Source organism: Lathamus discolor, chromosome 1, assembly GCF_037157495.1.
Source record: "Lathamus discolor isolate bLatDis1 chromosome 1, bLatDis1.hap1, whole genome shotgun sequence".
Taxonomy (NCBI): domain Eukaryota; kingdom Metazoa; phylum Chordata; class Aves; order Psittaciformes; family Psittacidae; genus Lathamus; species Lathamus discolor.
In genome coordinates this window covers 42,023,257-42,039,846 of record NC_088884.1, presented here as the reverse complement: position 1 = coordinate 42,039,846, position 16,590 = coordinate 42,023,257, and the positions used below count along the sequence as shown (strand labels likewise).

At 43.4% G+C, this 16,590-nt stretch overlaps 1 long non-coding RNA gene across 1 annotated transcript; it reads right to left on the bottom strand.

Moving 5' to 3' along the window:
- Positions 1 to 4,280: 4,280 nt before the first annotated feature.
- Positions 4,281 to 12,029, bottom strand: LOC136007109 (uncharacterized). The gene is made up of 4 exons (XR_010609474.1): positions 11,947 to 12,029; positions 9,784 to 9,908; positions 6,496 to 6,662; positions 4,281 to 4,681 (listed from the first exon to the last, which is right to left on the bottom strand). It is a non-coding gene; the product is annotated as an uncharacterized LOC136007109 (long non-coding RNA).
- Positions 12,030 to 16,590: the final 4,561 nt, after the last annotated feature.

Below are 16,590 nucleotides of genomic sequence, written 5' to 3'. Positions count from 1 at the left end.
TCTGAGTCTGTAACTCAGCAGTGCAATTTTGGTTTGTTGTTCAGGGATAGACTTATTTAATGAGTATCCCGTTGTGTAGTGACACAAATCCAGGAGATGTTTAGGGATGAGTGAGTCACTTACATGGGACACCCATCATGACATAGTGTAGATGAAAAAAGTCCCGCTTAAGACTCGGATAAAATATCACTTGAAAGACTTCAGAATTGGTATTGTAACATACTACAAAGAGAGAATTTGTTTCACAAACAGCAAAACCATAGAAGGAGCTTGCTTTGAACTCTGCTTCCTAATGCTTTCAATTCTGTGAGGCTATAGAATCATAGAATCATAGAATGGTTAGGGTTGGAAAGGACCTTAAGATCATCTAGTTCCAACCCCCCTGCCATGGACAGGGACACCTCTCACTAAACCATCCAACACAGGGCTTCATCCAACCTGGCCTTGAACAGCAACAGGGATGGAGCACTCACAACCTCCCTGGGCAACCCATTCCAGTGCCTCACCACCCTCACAGGAAAGAATTTCCTCCTTATATCCAATCTAAACTTCCCCTGTTTAAGTTTTAACCCGTTACCCCTTGTCCTGTCACTACAGTCCCTGACAAAGAGTCCCTCCCCAGCATCCCTATAGGCCCCCTTCAGGTACTGGAAGGCTGCTATGAGGCCTCCACGCAGCCTTCTCTTCTCCAGGCTGAACAGCCCCAACTTCCTCAGCCTGTCTTCATACGGGAGGTGCTCCAGTCCCCTGATCATCCTCGTGGCCCTCCTCTGCACTTGTTCCAGCAGTTCCATGTCCTTTTTATGTTGAGGACACCAGAACTGCACACAATACTGCAGGTGAGGTCTCACAAGAGCAGAGTAGAGGGGCAGGATCACCTTCGACCTGCTGGTCACGCTCCTTTTGATGCAGCCCAGGATACGGTTGGCTTTCTGGGCTGCGAGCACACGCTGCCGGCTCATGTTCATTTTCTCATCGAGCAGCACCCCCAAGTCCTTCTCTGCAGGGCAGCTCTGAATCTCTTCTCTGCCCAACCTGTAGCTGTGCCTGGGATTGCCCCGACCCAGGTGTAGGACAATTGCACTTGTTGTGGTTGAACTTCATAAGGTTGGCATCAGCCCACCTCACAAGCGTGTCAAGGTCCCTCTGGATGGCATCCCTTCCCTCCAGCGCATCAACCGAACCACACAGCTTGGTGTCATTGGCAAACTTGCTGAGGGCGCACTCAATCCCACTGTCCATGTCAGCGACAAAGATGTTGAACAAGACCGGTCCCAACACTGATCCCTGAGGGACACCACTCGTTACCGGTCTCCAGCCGGACATGGAGCCATTGACCACAACTCTTTGTGTGCGGCCATCCAGCCAGTTCTTTATCCACCGAGTGGTCCATCTATCAAATTGATGTCTCTCCAATTTAGAGAGAAGGATGCCGTGTGGGACAGTGTCAAACGCTTTGCACAAGTCCAGATAGATGACGTCAACTGCTTTACCCTTGTCCATCAGTTCCGTAGCCCCATCATAGAAGGCCACCAAATTGGTCAGGCAGGATTTCCCCTTAGTGAAGCCATGCTGGCTGTCACCAAGCACCTTGTTGTTCTTCATGTGCCTTAGCATGCTGTCCAGGAGAATGTGCTCCAAGATTTTACCAGGCACAGAGGTGAGACTGACTGGTCTGTAATTCCCCGAGTCTATCACACCACTCTAAGGACATTCAAGCACCCGAGAATGCCTAAGTCACTTCATGCCATTTTTGGACTATGAAGACAGTGGACATCAAGGTAAGGAATAATCTTAGGCTCTTTGTTAAATATGTCAGTTATATCTGATTAAATTGGTTTATTTTCCTTTAGGGGTTGGTGCGCAGACCAAGATAATCCTTGGTGGTACTGTGCTGAAGTCGATGAAGTTGCACCAGGAACTAATTTGGTGCAGTTTGGTTAAGGAAATGAAATAAACAGGAGTTAACTTTGTACTTCTGGAGGAAAGGCAGGGCAAAAGAGAAGAAAAGGACTAACTTCCGTAAGTAAGTTCAGGACATCAGGTGTATCTGGAGATGCTGAGAAAATTAATGCCCAAGAAAAATATCTTGGTGGCATGCTAGGTAGTCTAAGGTGCCTCATTTCAATACATTTTTTAATGCCTGCAGTAAGGTTTTGTCACACAATATTTTTTCTCACTTCATTTATCTCAATGAAATTCTGTCCTACCAGCATTTTGGCCCGGGAGCCAAGTATGACCAGGGGTATGTACATGTTCATAGCTTCCGAATTTCAGCCATTGAAAGGCACATATGAAATGGAAGCCATACGCATAGAAAGCATTCCAGTTGATAAGAAACTAAGCAGCATTTCTGCTTAGCAACAAACTGCTGTGAGCGCTTCACTGCCATGCCCAAACCCCCATCTACTGTGGCCAGGAAAATCACATTAATATCCATACCAAGTATGTATTTGAAGAGCTGAGAAAAGTGCTAAATGGATTTTGTAGCTAACACAGACAGATGGAGTCTACTACCCTATAAAACCACTATTTGCCTATGTAGGGCTTGATATTTTTTGCTGGGGAAAGGAAGCATGGGGAGGTAGAAGTGGTATAGTCTCCAGGAACTCTTAACAGTATAGCTAGGAGTGTTCCTCATCATCTATTCAACATCATTTTGCCACAGTTCTTAGTGCACTTGCAGTTGGCTCCCCTTCCAAACACCTTCTTCAGACAGATCATTCAAAAGGTTCACTTTGGCCCTAAGAAACCTGTATTTCCCAGAAAGCCCTAGACACAGGCATGTCTCAATAATGGGGATCCCAGAGGACTCACAAGGGGGAGCATCCTTCGCTACAGAAGTACTGACATGCTTGAGTTCTGACAAATTTTGTCCACAGTTTTTTTTAAGGTTATTGTGGTCCTACCCGGATAGGAGCCTTTCCAAGTAGCCACATATTCTCTGAGTGGGAACAGCTCAACATCAGGGGGACACAGGCCCTCATTTCTATTTCTGCTCATGGTTTCCATCTTGGAGCGAAAGATGCCAATTCCTGACATCTTCTTCACAATATCAAATTCCCTCTCTATGTTTTTAAGAAGCTTTCTGCTTTTGAGAATTTTCAGAGAGCCTTTTCCTCGATAGCTCTTGACATGTTTCCCACAAAGCTATCAGCCTTCGTACAACAGAGCAAACAAGTTTCAGTGTGGGTAAAGTCATGCTTCATAACTGCAGCTCCTGCAGCATCGTTCCATAACTATGCCTTATTGACAGCTGCTGAACATGTAAGTGACTGCTGGAAGCAGAGATGTCTGTTCAGTTATTTGCACACAGGGAACTGTTGCTGCAAGGAAGCAAAAATCCTACAGAGAGGACATTAATAAAAAAATCCACCTTTTCCTCCTTTGTGAAAACTATGTATTATGTTAAAAGGAATGAATAAAACACAATGAAGAGTGAATGAATGCTAGCAACGTAGTGTTAAAAGACGTAAGCCCACATTTATAACAGATGGTGGTGGTTTAGGATGCTTTGCTATTTCCCGCTTTTGGTCACTTACCAGTAGCCCATAAATCCACCAGCCAATACTGGATTTTTGTAAACCTGTAATAAGCTAACTCTGTGTTGCTTGGGCAAACTGTCCTTTTCTGAGCAATGCCATATACTCTGTACAAAAGGAAAGACACAACTCTCTGCTTCCTCTAATTAGCTGCATTTATTGCTTGTGTAAAAAGCTTCCTAGGACCCTGCACCGGAAGAGAGCCCCATTAGCTGATACACACATCTGAAAGCATAATTCCTGCCCTGAAAATGTAGTTCAAATTACAGTATACTCAGAGGACCACCAACAACATCCTATCATTAAGGAGACTATGCTGGCACAACCATGCTCTGTCCTAATCGCTAGAGCAACTGTAAGCAAAGCATCACAGAAAGTGCTTACAGGGCCGTGAGTGATTTAATGGAGAAAGAAGCAGTAAGTCAGAATAATATAAGGAGCATGCACACTACTTTCTTTGAATCTGACTGGCACTTAGGTTTACAGACCCCTTGCTTTCAGGGGATAGGTTTGGTTAGCAGGTACAGCTCTTACTTCAGAACAACCCTAATTCCACCAATAATGATATGGTGAAGATTAAGAGAAGCACTCCCTGGAGTTCCTAGGAGTTCCCAGTCCATAAAGAAAACATGCACTGAGGTGGACTTCAGAAGGCCTGAAATGATTGTAAAGGCACCAGTAGGTTAATGCAAAAATCAATTTATTCTAATCTGGTTTTAAATCATAATTGTACTCCTACACCAGTGTTGTTCAGATGACAAAAAAGCACATTTCTGCAGCATGAAACATTCTCATTTTTGAAAAATACTCTATTGGACGTAATTTTATTGGATTTAAAACCATCCTTTGGGTGTCGCTGACAATGTGCTTTGAAAGCTATTTTGTTTTAAAGCTGAAGTTATTCTCTCATCTTCTTTCTTGGTTAAGGTCACCTATTTCACTTAAGCACACATGAATGTTTCCCATCTCAGTTAGGTGCAGAGGCTAACTCTGAAATTCTACCAGGCTGAGCCCCATCAAGAGCCTGTGCAGTCCATGTCACTGCACCACAGATGCCGTAGTAGAGGGGGTGAGCTCTTCAGGGCTGGTAACTGGTGCACATCTGAGCAGGGACACTGTTCCTTTCTGGTCTACTGGATCTGGTGAAAACAAACAGTGGATGAAAGCTTGTGCAATAAGGTATTTTAAGACTACCCTTACTGCAAAGTTAGAAGGAGACTAAAAGGAGAGCCCAACACCTGCTGTGTATGGGGCAGGGTCCAACAGCACCTGGCTTTTCTTCTGAGCAGCTCATGTACCCTGATGGCCACGGTGGTTTCCTGGACACCTTCTGTGATGTCTATCCCACCCTAGCCACAGGCCCTGACACGCAGCACTCCCAGAAGAGTTGTGTCTCTGCAGGTGCTGAGCATGTGAACCAGCCCTCTCCCCTGCAGAGCTTCCCCAGGCTCTGCTGAAGGGCAGCGTCCATCTGACAGCTCCAGCGAGGAAGGTGAGGCATGCTTCATGCCCTTCCACATCCACAGGCAACTGAGCTTGTAGGAAGGTTGGTCAGCATCCCTCCTCCCCCATAGTGTTTCTTAAACTACTTTATGCATATTTTCTTTCACATGACATCTAATGTAATTTAGAGACCTAGAATGTAATTCAGTGCCGAATTCATAAGCCCTAGGAAAAAGCAGCAGCCCAGAAACTCGGCTGAGTGTGGGTGTCCTTGCTCCTGAAATGCTCCTCACAGGCAAATGACCTTCACCATATTCTGATGTCCAACAGAAAAAGAATGGTAATAAAACTTCTCACTTTATCTTTAAAAACACTCACTCTAATCTGTCAGGAAGAATGACTTACTTTCAATCATACAGGGAACACTGCGACAGGGCAGACTGGCGCAGGTGGTTTGCCTGTATATTCCTGTATCTTAACTGGCCTCAGTGTCTTCTAAAGCTTAACCTCCAGGCTGATCTGGGTAATCCTTAGTTTGAGCCTAATCGCAGCCTTCTCGGAGTGTTTCTTAGCTTCATAAGAACATTGCTGTTACCTCAACTCAGGTTTAGCAGGTTTTTATTCCTTCCCTGAAAAATACATATGAACTCAGTTGTTCCAGAACTTGAAACATTCCTCTTTCTGCGAATGTTTAGCTTGTGTTACGTTAGCAATTGAACTTTCCCTCAGCAACAAAACCATAATAAATGTTCAGTTTCCATTGAACAAAGGGAAAATCAGAGTGGAGTCTGCTCAACTTCCTTTGCCTGGGAACTAATGAACACAGACCGTAAATGACTGTCTGCAAGATCTAGTTATCTGTCTCTGCGAAAGGAATAGGCACTGCAGGAGAAAATGAGATTGCAGGAAAGAGGGAAGCTGGAGGATTAATAATTACAGGAAAGAAAACTCATTTAGGGGCCTAACATGATCATGACGTAAGTAAGCTTTGTTCAAGACTGTTCAGATGATAAAGCAGTATAAACTCAGAATCAGCTAATGACTTGTTTGAAATGCTCTAAAAGCTAAAGTGGGTTTTTTTCAGCATGAGCCTTGACCAAACCTAGATCAAGAAGAGTTATTATAAACTGATTATTATTACGTGTGTTCTGTACACACGTGGGGTGCTTTCCTTTCCCCAGGAAGGAAAAAGGCTCCGGTCTTGCTGCAAAGGTTTGTCTTTAGAAGCTGAATTCTTTTAAGTCTCCTTGATTTTGCCACGTATTTTCAGCATAACAGGGCCGGCGGGGCAGCAGCAGCCTGGCTCACTCCTCCAGTGACATGAGTGAGTCTCAGCTCCTTCTGCACTTGAGGGAGACTTCTCCAACTAAGGCAAGTAAAGACAAGCAGGAAGGAATGGCAGCCGCCTTTTAAAAGCCACCTTTTAACAGTCAGCTAGCAACATGCAGAGGCCTTAGGCCAGAGCGACCAGCTCAGACCTAAGCCATAATCCACACTATCTCCCACCTACCTCAGGCATCTGATCGGCTTCTCTGTCCCAGGGGGTGAATGGGTGTCGGGCTGTTCATCTTCTGCTAGATGGCAGCAAAGCCAAAAAACCTGTCTTTTCACAGTTGACCTCATCGTCAATTAATAGATGCTCATGGCTTTCCTGTTCTTCCTTCCAGGTAATGCTTCCTGGTAAAGGAAAGTAGCCTCATCCAGTTTTTCGTGGCCCATTTCATGCCATGCTAGACAAACAGCTGTTGTTCCCCACATCTCTACATATCCTTCCCTTCTTCATGGTGGAAATGAACTCATTCAACCCCAATACAGAAGAACAGAAGAACACAGGGAAATGCAGCCACGGACAATAAGTGTACACTAATTTATCACTAGCACAGGGACCGTTCATCAACATATAAATCAGAGCTATGTTGAACTGCTCTAAGAGTTGACAGCTCCTGCTTATTTTCATGGCACTGAAGTTCCTTTTGGCAAAAAGACTGAAGAAAGATGTTACCAACCAACATGGGACAAAGTCTGATTTCATTTTCTTTGGTGGAAATCTGAGGTTAAAAAATATATATTATTTTTAGTCAGGCTTTTATGAGCATTCACAGTTTTTCAATAGCTCTCATCAAGACTTCTATTGCTTCACTGTGCTAGAGATATCTTCTGTAGCATATTAAACTACAGCATAAGAAGCAGAGGTGCATCAATTGGGTATATTCATCTGGGAGCTCAGAAAAGACATTTATAACAATACCTGCCAATGTCTTCCAGAGATTTAGCACAAAATATACTTATGAATTTCAATCTTATTTCATTTTAATGGCACCCCCAAGTCCAGGTAGGATTCTGCTGTTTGACTGGGGAATGAGGTACTCTAGATTATATGAATAGAGGAATGACTGAAAGAAATCACCCTGTAGTTGCTTGGAGTAACAAATCATAATAGTGCGTGCGAAAAATTTCATCTCTAGTAGAAAATTTCTCTAAAACTGAACATAATTTATTCCTTAATTGCTATGAAAGTTTAGGCACTCGTAAAGAGTAGACAGCCAGTAACCAGGTAGAATTATACAAAGACATTCAGGAGCAGGTAACAGCTATATGTAAGGGCTGATGTGAATGACGCATGCATTTAAGAGGTGGTTACTACAGCTCCCAGCTGGTGAGTAGGATGCAGAGTAAAATGCCTTCTTAATCTCATAAACTCGAGAGTCATTAAAGTAATAACTTTGTAACATTAACTAATGAATCTTCACTACATGTCTGAAAGGAAGACATTTTATAGCTGAGGATGCACACAAAGAGATGTCATGATTTATTGAAGTAACAGGCACAGTCAGCATTAACAAAGGTTAGTACACAGCGTTTATTAGACCCCATTCACATTGGAAACAGTGTCTTGAATATTTAATTAAAAAACCACACTGCACACCCTTCTCAACCAAAGCAAAGCAGTAATGCAGCTGTGACAAGTGTCCTGCCCAGAAACAGAATGTCATTGTGAGGGTCATCTCCTCTACCTCTTGTCAAATATGCTACCGTCTGCTTGGTTTATACCCCTAGCATCTAATATAAAGAGACATTATAGTACAGTGAAATTACCTACACAGTCTTCCGCAACTGGACTTATTTTTAATAAGTACTTTATATACAAAATAAGAGGATTGCTTGAGAAAAATTGCTTTCACAGATCTGGCTAGTTTCTCAGGTGCCATGGTTAACCATCCTCATGCAGTTCCAGCGGAAGGAGTTGGTAAAAACATTAAAATTATATGCCTGCTCATTGAATTCATGGTTAGAACCAGCTCCATGTTTACAGGGTGATAAATTCATGGGGCTAAATTCATGGGAGGTCCTGATACCAAAGAGAAATTCAACCGCACCAGCTGAAGAGGTGAGTGTTCTTAGCTTGCTGCAACCACTCATTGCCACTCTCCCCTGCTCCTCAGGAGAGCATCTCCTTTTTAGTCTAAACAGCTCCATTCCTAGCTATTGCTTAACTCAGATCACATGGACCAGTCTGAGGAAGGGACATTCATGAGATGCCCTACTAGCAGATCTGAGCAAATAGGAGCTTTCGGCAGCCCAGCAGTAAAAAAAAATGAAATAAAAAAAAAAAAAGAAAGAAAAGAAAAAGGGAAAAGGAAAAGAAAAAGAAAAAAGAAAAAGGGAAAAGGAAAAGAAAAAGAAAAAGAAAAAGAAAAAGAAAAAGAAAAAGAAAAAGAAAAAGAAAAAGAAAAAGAAAAAGAAAAAGAAAAAGAAAAAGAAAAAGAAAAAAAGAAAAAGAAGGAGCAGGAGCAGATAATGCCCTCTTCCTCTGTTGCATCTGTCTGCAGTGCATATCTTCTTTGCACACTTGGGCAACACATCAATGCCACTTACACCTTCAGTGATCAGGTATGAGGGATGCTTCAGTCCCACACCCACTTCATTGTAACATCAGCTCAATTGTGCTTGTAATCCTTTAATCCCCCTACAAAAGGCTAGATGATGAGGAGAAAGCAAGGAACATTACACAGGGTGGTGTGTCAGAGCACCTCAGTCATGGGAGACATTCCCATAGTTCATCTTAAAGGTAGGTACAGCCCATTGGCACATTCTACTGCAGCTTCAGCTCCTCACTGAGAGCTTGGCAAGCAGATGAAGGCATTCTAGCATAACATATGGGAGTTTAACCTGCACCTCTTCTGTGATCGGCACGCATGCAGCACTGCTCACCTTTTCATTTCCTTCATTCAGGATGGTTGGGTTGGAATCACAGAATAGCTTGAGTTGTCTTTGAAATATGTCACTGATGTATATATCTCATAGCATCCCTACATTGTTAATTAATTCACTCCAAAGGAAAAGAAGCATGTACATCCCATTTTACTTCATCATTCCACTTTGTGAAATTTTTCCTTTCCTGTCTGTTGTGGAAACTGGTTTTGTTTCATTCTTTGATTTTCTTATCTTGCTTTTGCTGTATGCTAGACTGTAGTCTGCTTTCTTCCACCTATAGTTAAGGTAGGTAGAGACTTAAATGCAGAAATGAGTTTGAATACTGTTAGAATAGTACAGGGATAACTCTGAAACAAAAGACATCTATAAGCCTACCTGGAACATCTGTAAACCATAAGGTAGTTATAGTAAATTTTACTTCTTTTCCCCTCCCAAACTATGTTCCAATCTGTTCACTTTTTGGCGTTTGTTGAACTATAGCAGAAAAAGCCCTGAAGATTTATGCCAAGAGAAAGAATTTGTGTTTCAGGCAAGAAGACTTTTATGCCTCTTTATAGTAAAGCAACAGCAGTTAATTTCTTACCAGACATCCTTTCTTTTCATAAACTTCTGCATGTTCTGCCTCAGGTGTATGATTAATAAAGGGCCGAAGTTGGATGAGTATATTTATCCAAATAATCCTGTTAGGAACAGTGAGGCATCCAACGGCTGGTAAGGAAAACAAGCCACTTGTTAAAATGTTTGGACCAAGTAAGAGAAAATGAGTCCCATCTGGTTTTTCTATATTCTGGCTGCAGAATGAATAGCTATGCAGGAAAATACATTTCAGATGAATTTTGAGTTCATCACAGTAAAGTAAGAGGCCATTTTCAGACAGTAGGAAAAAAAAAGATTTCTGGAGGTGAATACTGTACCAGGTGCCTAGGTTTTAACAGTAAGGCATGAAGACTGAGTTTGACAAAGCCACTACTTAGCTGTAGGTGTGCAACACTTGAAAAAAGGAGTTCTATTTTCTGGTGCAGTTTTTAAGCACCTGTTAATATAGAGCCCAGCACAGTGGCAGATTGTGTCTCCTAAACATGTTTAATTATATTTAATGGCATTTCACCTCAGACATTACAAGTTGGGAATGAAGGGAATGCCTGGGAATGAAGAGAGCTGCTGAGCTTGCAGAAGAGAGAGCGATGGAGAGCCAAGGGACTTTTGTAATTTGGGAATTACTTCAGAACAGGATCAGTCACTGCTCAGTCTAATTGATTTACTTTGTCCAGCTTCTGACCAATTCTGTAGAACAGAATATTATTTCCTATGCATGCATTTCTACTAAGGAAAGAAATAATGGTAAAATGCCAGAGGAAGAAAACAATTGCAAGCCTCCTGTTCAAACCACTGAAGCATTACAAATTCTATTACAGTTTATAGCAATTGGGATTAGAAATGCCACAGAATACCCACCTGCAATCCTTTTACAGGCAAATCTTCTGGGCTCTTTTAAAGCAGTGACTGTCAGATTGGGCCCATAGCACTGATTTCCAAGGAGGCATCTCATAGAATCACCTTCCACTAGACCCAGTAGCTCAAAGCCCCATCCAATCTGGCCTTGAGCACTGCCAGGGACAGGGGAACCACAGCTTCTCTGAGCACCCTGTGCCAGCGCCTTACCACCCTTGCAGTAAAGATCTTCTTCTTAATATCTCATGTAAACCTCCCCTCTTCCAGTTTAAAGCCATTGCCCCTGCACTGTCACTTCATGCCCTTGTAAAATGTCCCTTTCCAGATTTGTCGTAGACCCCCCTCTGGGTACTGGAAGTTGCTCTAAGGGCTACCTGGAGCCTTCTCCAGGATAAACAAGCCCAACTCTCAGCCTGTCCTCATAGGAGAAGTGCTCTGGCCCTCCAATCATCTTTGTGATGGGATTCAAAGCTCCTATCACTTTGAATAGGCCATTCATTTTGGATCAATATCATCGTCTAATGGATAAGGGAGGCAGGAGAACCTATTTCTTTTTTTTCAAAATGTTGGTTTACTGCAGATTACAGACCCATGAGTTTCCAACCATATTCCAGAACCAGCATGAGCTGCCAGCATCTGAACAGTAGCTTTATGCTATACCTTTCTGGCTTCTTTCTCTTTCGTAGTTGGTAGCCTCTAAGCTATTCATCTGTTCCGCCTTTCTGACAGGCGTAAACTACCTTACTGTGTACCTTTTCCCATGGAATGTGACCCAGTAATACTATTGGTAGATAATGGTAAGGGACAATGACTGCAAGGCACTTGATCCCCACTGTCCTGCAGATGCCCAGGCTGTGCCAACATCATCTTGGGGACTGGAACAGCTGAGCAGGCACAGAAGTCCTGGACCCCACCGCTCATGTCACAAGGTAGTGCTGCACCACATGTGGACATCACACAGAGTGTGGGTGCAAAGCCAATCCCTTCCAGGTCCTAACAGGTTCCCTGGAAATGGGACTCTCCAGTCGGATCAGACACAGATCCAATCTGCAGGCAGACTGCTCCCCATCACTCAGGTTCACTGCTGGTGCAGCTACAGCCCCTCCAATTAATTTTCTCTGGCACCCCATGCACAGCAAACGAAAAACTAAACAAATGGAGAACTCCACCCCTGAAATACTGCTGAGTGCTGGGGCATTAGCACACTACTCACTTGATATAAAACCTTTGAGTGGCTTGCAATAAGTTCCCACAAACCAGCACAGAGCAAAAACTCCTCACCATGGCTGCTCACCTCCACAGATGTTTCCTTCCTGTGCACAGGCAGATGGGTGTCCTTGGGAAGTAAACCATGCTCGTTCCTCTTTGGAGAAACAAGATAACTATCTATTTATGAAAGCATAAAAATGCACTTCAAAGTTATACGGAAACACTTGGCTGCACAGTCACTGTCGATGCTCTAATCCTACCAAGAAAGTTCCGCCACGCTAGCCCTGGCTGGGTCAGCCCTGCTCTGGCTGCTGCAGGATGTACAGCTGCTCTGGGTCTCTTGTGTTGTACAGCCAAAAGGTCAAACGCTGCAGTGGGAAGTTCCACTGGGCAGTCACAGCCTTCCCCATCATTCCACAGCCTGGCTCCGGATGATTTCCAGTGAGATGGAGCCCACTCCATCGGAGGCCAGGCTTACGCAACCATCTGAGTCATTCCTGATTAATCGGATGCCTTGAGCCCCTAGGGGCTTTGGATCCCTCGGGAACGTGTGGAAAGTTTCACTGCAAAATAAGATAAATACAATCTACTGAGAGGCGCAAAATTAGTTAATTCAAGTAAGCACTTGGGATTTTCCACTTTTTCAAAACACCCCTTTTTTGTTTACACAAATGGATAACGTGTCCAATAGATGCACAATGAAAGGAAGAAGGATTTCCTACTCTTAGAGATACTTTTATACAGACATGCAGTGTACACTTTGAAACAAGGAAAGAAGGAAACTAACACTCGGCATGTGCTCGCAACTTCAAACAACTGTGTGGCTGTATGAAACAAAAGCTGAATGTGTATTATTTCGACATCAGAACAGGAAAGAAAGCATCTTTTATGGGTACCAGTGTCTTTATTTCATAGGAACAACTCTTGAGGTTTGGGATGTGTTTTCCAGGCTCACAGCAGGAAAGAGGATTTCCAGGACGCGGGTAACCTTCTTTAACACCCCAGGAGTCACAGCACGGTCCAGCCCTGGCCTAGGAAGGTGGACAATAGAGGAAGATGGGTATTTTCTGATGGTACTCGAGGCAAGCTAAAAGAAAACAACTGCCACCTGGTATAATCTCTATTGACTGGGGTCTTTGGTACTGCTTTAAGTGCCTGAGGAGGTAGGAATCCAGGCTACAGTTTTAGAGAACCTTTCCTGATGTCAGAGCTAAAACGTGTTTCTGTAGTGCCACTTTCTCTTTCCATCTCTACACTGGCAATAGACACTCCTCTTAAAACATGGCAGAACTAACGTGTGCAGAAAAAATCCTGGTGAGCGTGGTGAATGGAAGGGGAGGCATCACTGTGTGCCTTGGAACAGGGGAAAACAAAAGAAAATGCAGTGTCATTGTTCAGAAGTGTTTTGAGATGTCTTACCTAGCGCTGAGAAATAACATGGATGAATGAGTACTTCTCAGACACAGCAGCTGAGGTCTGGAAGGAGCCCAGGTGAGCTCCTAGTAAAGAAACATTTAAGGGAAGGCAATCCACCAGGGCTAAGGAAAGGCTAAAGGCTCAACACAGTTAATGTGCAGCAGCACCTGCATGCAAAATGATGTCCTGAAGGATGTTACCCTAACCATTTCATACCCCTTCTGGAAGAGCTCACTTGGCAGGAGGTACAGGCTCAGGGAACAGCCCATCAGCTCATGCTTGCCTGCCTCTCCAATGGGACTGGATCGTAGAATAGTAGAATCTGGGGGACTGGAAGAAGGCATAAGTAAAAGAGGGGTAGGGAGACAAGAACAATTAGGTGTTATCAGATCTCCACATCAGGTCTTCATCCACCTAGATTTATTTTGGAGTTTCAAACAGCTAGCCATGGAGTCACAGTTGTTGTCCATGGCTGTACAAAGCTCACGGAAACCTTGCAAGTCTGTTCACTCAGTATGTGCAGACCAAGGCAACAGAACATACCTGTTCTCACAGCAGGTCTGAAGCCTCCAAGAGGGAAAGAGAAGGAACAAACGGAGGGAGGACAGCTGCAGCATGTTGACAGTATTTACCTGTTGTGCTGCCTCACTTGCAGAACTACTTTTCAAGTTCAGACATTACCATTTTGATTTATCTGTTGTCGGTTCACAGCAGAGTCACTGAGGTTAATGACTCTATTGTGTCCACTCTAGTACCCTTTAGATTGTCTGGGTAGTGTGCATCAGCAATGTGTCAGTCCTGGTCTGGCTCATCACACCAAACCATTCAGCCATCAGAATTAACCACAACTTGCAAGCTTAACATAGACAAAATATCTAGACCCTGACTTTCAGGCTGATAAACAAAAAGAAAGTTTTGAAGTGCCTGCATTAGTCACCCAAGGCTTCCTTAGCACCCAGAGAGAGACAGGCACCCTGAAAAGAGTAATTCAGGTTGTAGGAGTGTTAAATTGCATTCCGGAGTTCCCTCTCTACAGGAATAAGAGAGCTTAAGACAACGAGACTCTTAATTTAGGTGCCTCATTAACTGTCTCTGATGTGATGGGATGAATCTGGGCGAAAGTGTTCATGCTTCTGCAACAACAGAACCCTGGGAGGGTTGCTGCTGAGTTTTCACTTGGAGAAAATGTAGCTCATCGTTTTCCCACGAGCCTTTGATCTCATCCCAGTGGCTCTGCTCAAGTCACTAATCCCCAAACCAGAAAGCATTCCCTTTCCAATTTAGAAAGAGAGTGGGTGTAGAGATGAGTGCACCAAAAGGGTTCGAGGAAACCAGAGCAGGATGGAGAATACAATTTCAAAACCCTGTCTTCAGCAGGGGATGCTCTTCTTTCTCCTCTCACATGATTCAGAGTTCCATATCAGACTTTCTGCTATTGGTCTAAAGGCCAAGTGTTTAACCAGGCATGCTGTCCTCTTGCCTGAGGACAGCTGCAATACAAAGTGCATTTTAAGAAATCATTGTTTTTTTTAACTGCAGTTCTACAGGCCAGTAATGAAAACAAGAAAGGACTTCTACCCTGTCCCTCCCAGCTATCAACATAACATTCATAATAACCAGCATCACTTCACTAAGCTATAAAGCAAAGAGTTTTAAGCCACCAGAAATACCCAGGGTAGCAATGTAATTGACCAAACCTCAACTTTCACACATCACATTCAGAACCTTCTGCCTACCTTGGGATTTCAAGTTAAGTGTTCTTGCCTGGGGAAGGAGATGACTCTGCATGGAAAATTAAAGTTCTGTCTCAAGTTCACACTGATATATATAGATCAGGGGAATCATTTATACATATTTTCTGGGAAAAAAATAAACATTAAGTTATTCAGTGACTAAGCTGCTGCTGAGATTGAAGCTATAGCATCACGGAAATATAGGTTGATGTATAACTTGAGAGGTAATCTACTCCAATCTCCTGCTCAAAGCAGGACTGCAGCCATCCCACGAATCTTTCTAATGGAGAGCTACATTAGGTCTTCCTAATATAGCCGAATGTATGGCTTGCCTTATTTGCAGTAAGAAAGCCCATCACCTATAATGGTGACGCGGTACCCATCCACCATAAGCACCAAGGGCTTTTTGAACAGGGTTACCACTAGCCAGTTACTTCCCAGCCTGTGCTGATGCGTGGGGCTATTTGCCACAAACGCAAAACTTTCCATTTCTCTTTGATAAGCCATTCAAGCTCTTCAGGCTGGCCCAGTCCTCACGTTTGGCAAAGGTCTATTGGACTGAAGCTCGGCCACTCGTCTTGCCAGCTGCTTATTCTAATTAAATATCTTCTATAACTTTGCTGAAGGTTCATTCTGTGTTATCAGTCAGGTTGTTGATGGAGATGTTAAACAACTCCTGCAGTACTCCTCTCATAAACCTCTCACTCACCACCAACCAGATGTGAGCCACCCTTTGAGCCCAGACGTTTACCTGCACAGTTAACAGAATACATCAAAATAAGACATTGCGGTTGTTTAGCCATTTTTGTTTCACTCTGGTGGTGCAGAATTAGGCCTCCTATACTACATTAAATCACATTCTTAAAAAGATACACATAAGAATGTATGCATTTGCTTGCAATGCATACAATAAAAAAAGACCTCCAGTGTAAAAAGGAGCAAGAACTTATCCTCTCTTGCGGGGCACGGGGAGGGATAAGGCCATAATCATATAATCTTCTAGGCCTAGTGTGCAAAGACTTGATTGTAGACCAGCAATAACCTCGGGGAAGTTGTTATGTCATAGAACTGAGTTTTATCCACCCCTGAAAGTATTGGTATCCTGGCAGTGTCAATGTCCTTCTGTCTAGGTAGTTCAGTCATTCATTTCGCTATAATCTGTAAAGATACAGACACCTCTATTTTAGTGTGTGTGAGCTTCTCAAATAAAGGCCTGGCAGAAGTTATGCTCTGCACTATCATCCTCCTCCTTCACAAACGCCTATGCTGTAGCCAGGAAAATGACTGAGTATAACAGAAATAAGGGCTCTGCCTCTGCCCCTTTCTATTCAAGTGGTTACTTTTTCATTAAGAATAAACTCCTCTTCTCCGGCTTGTGTCCTGCGTCTCAGGTTGGGAAAATTAGAATCCCATTACCCCTGGAACCAGGGTCTTTTGCAGCCTTAACAGCTTTTCAAATCCTCTTCCCGTCTCTTAAATCACTCCCAGTGCTTTCAACAGAGCTGTGTTTGTTGGCCTGCTTCCTTATCTTACACACACAGAGTTTCTGTAACTCCTTTCAAATGGACTTTTGAGGTTTC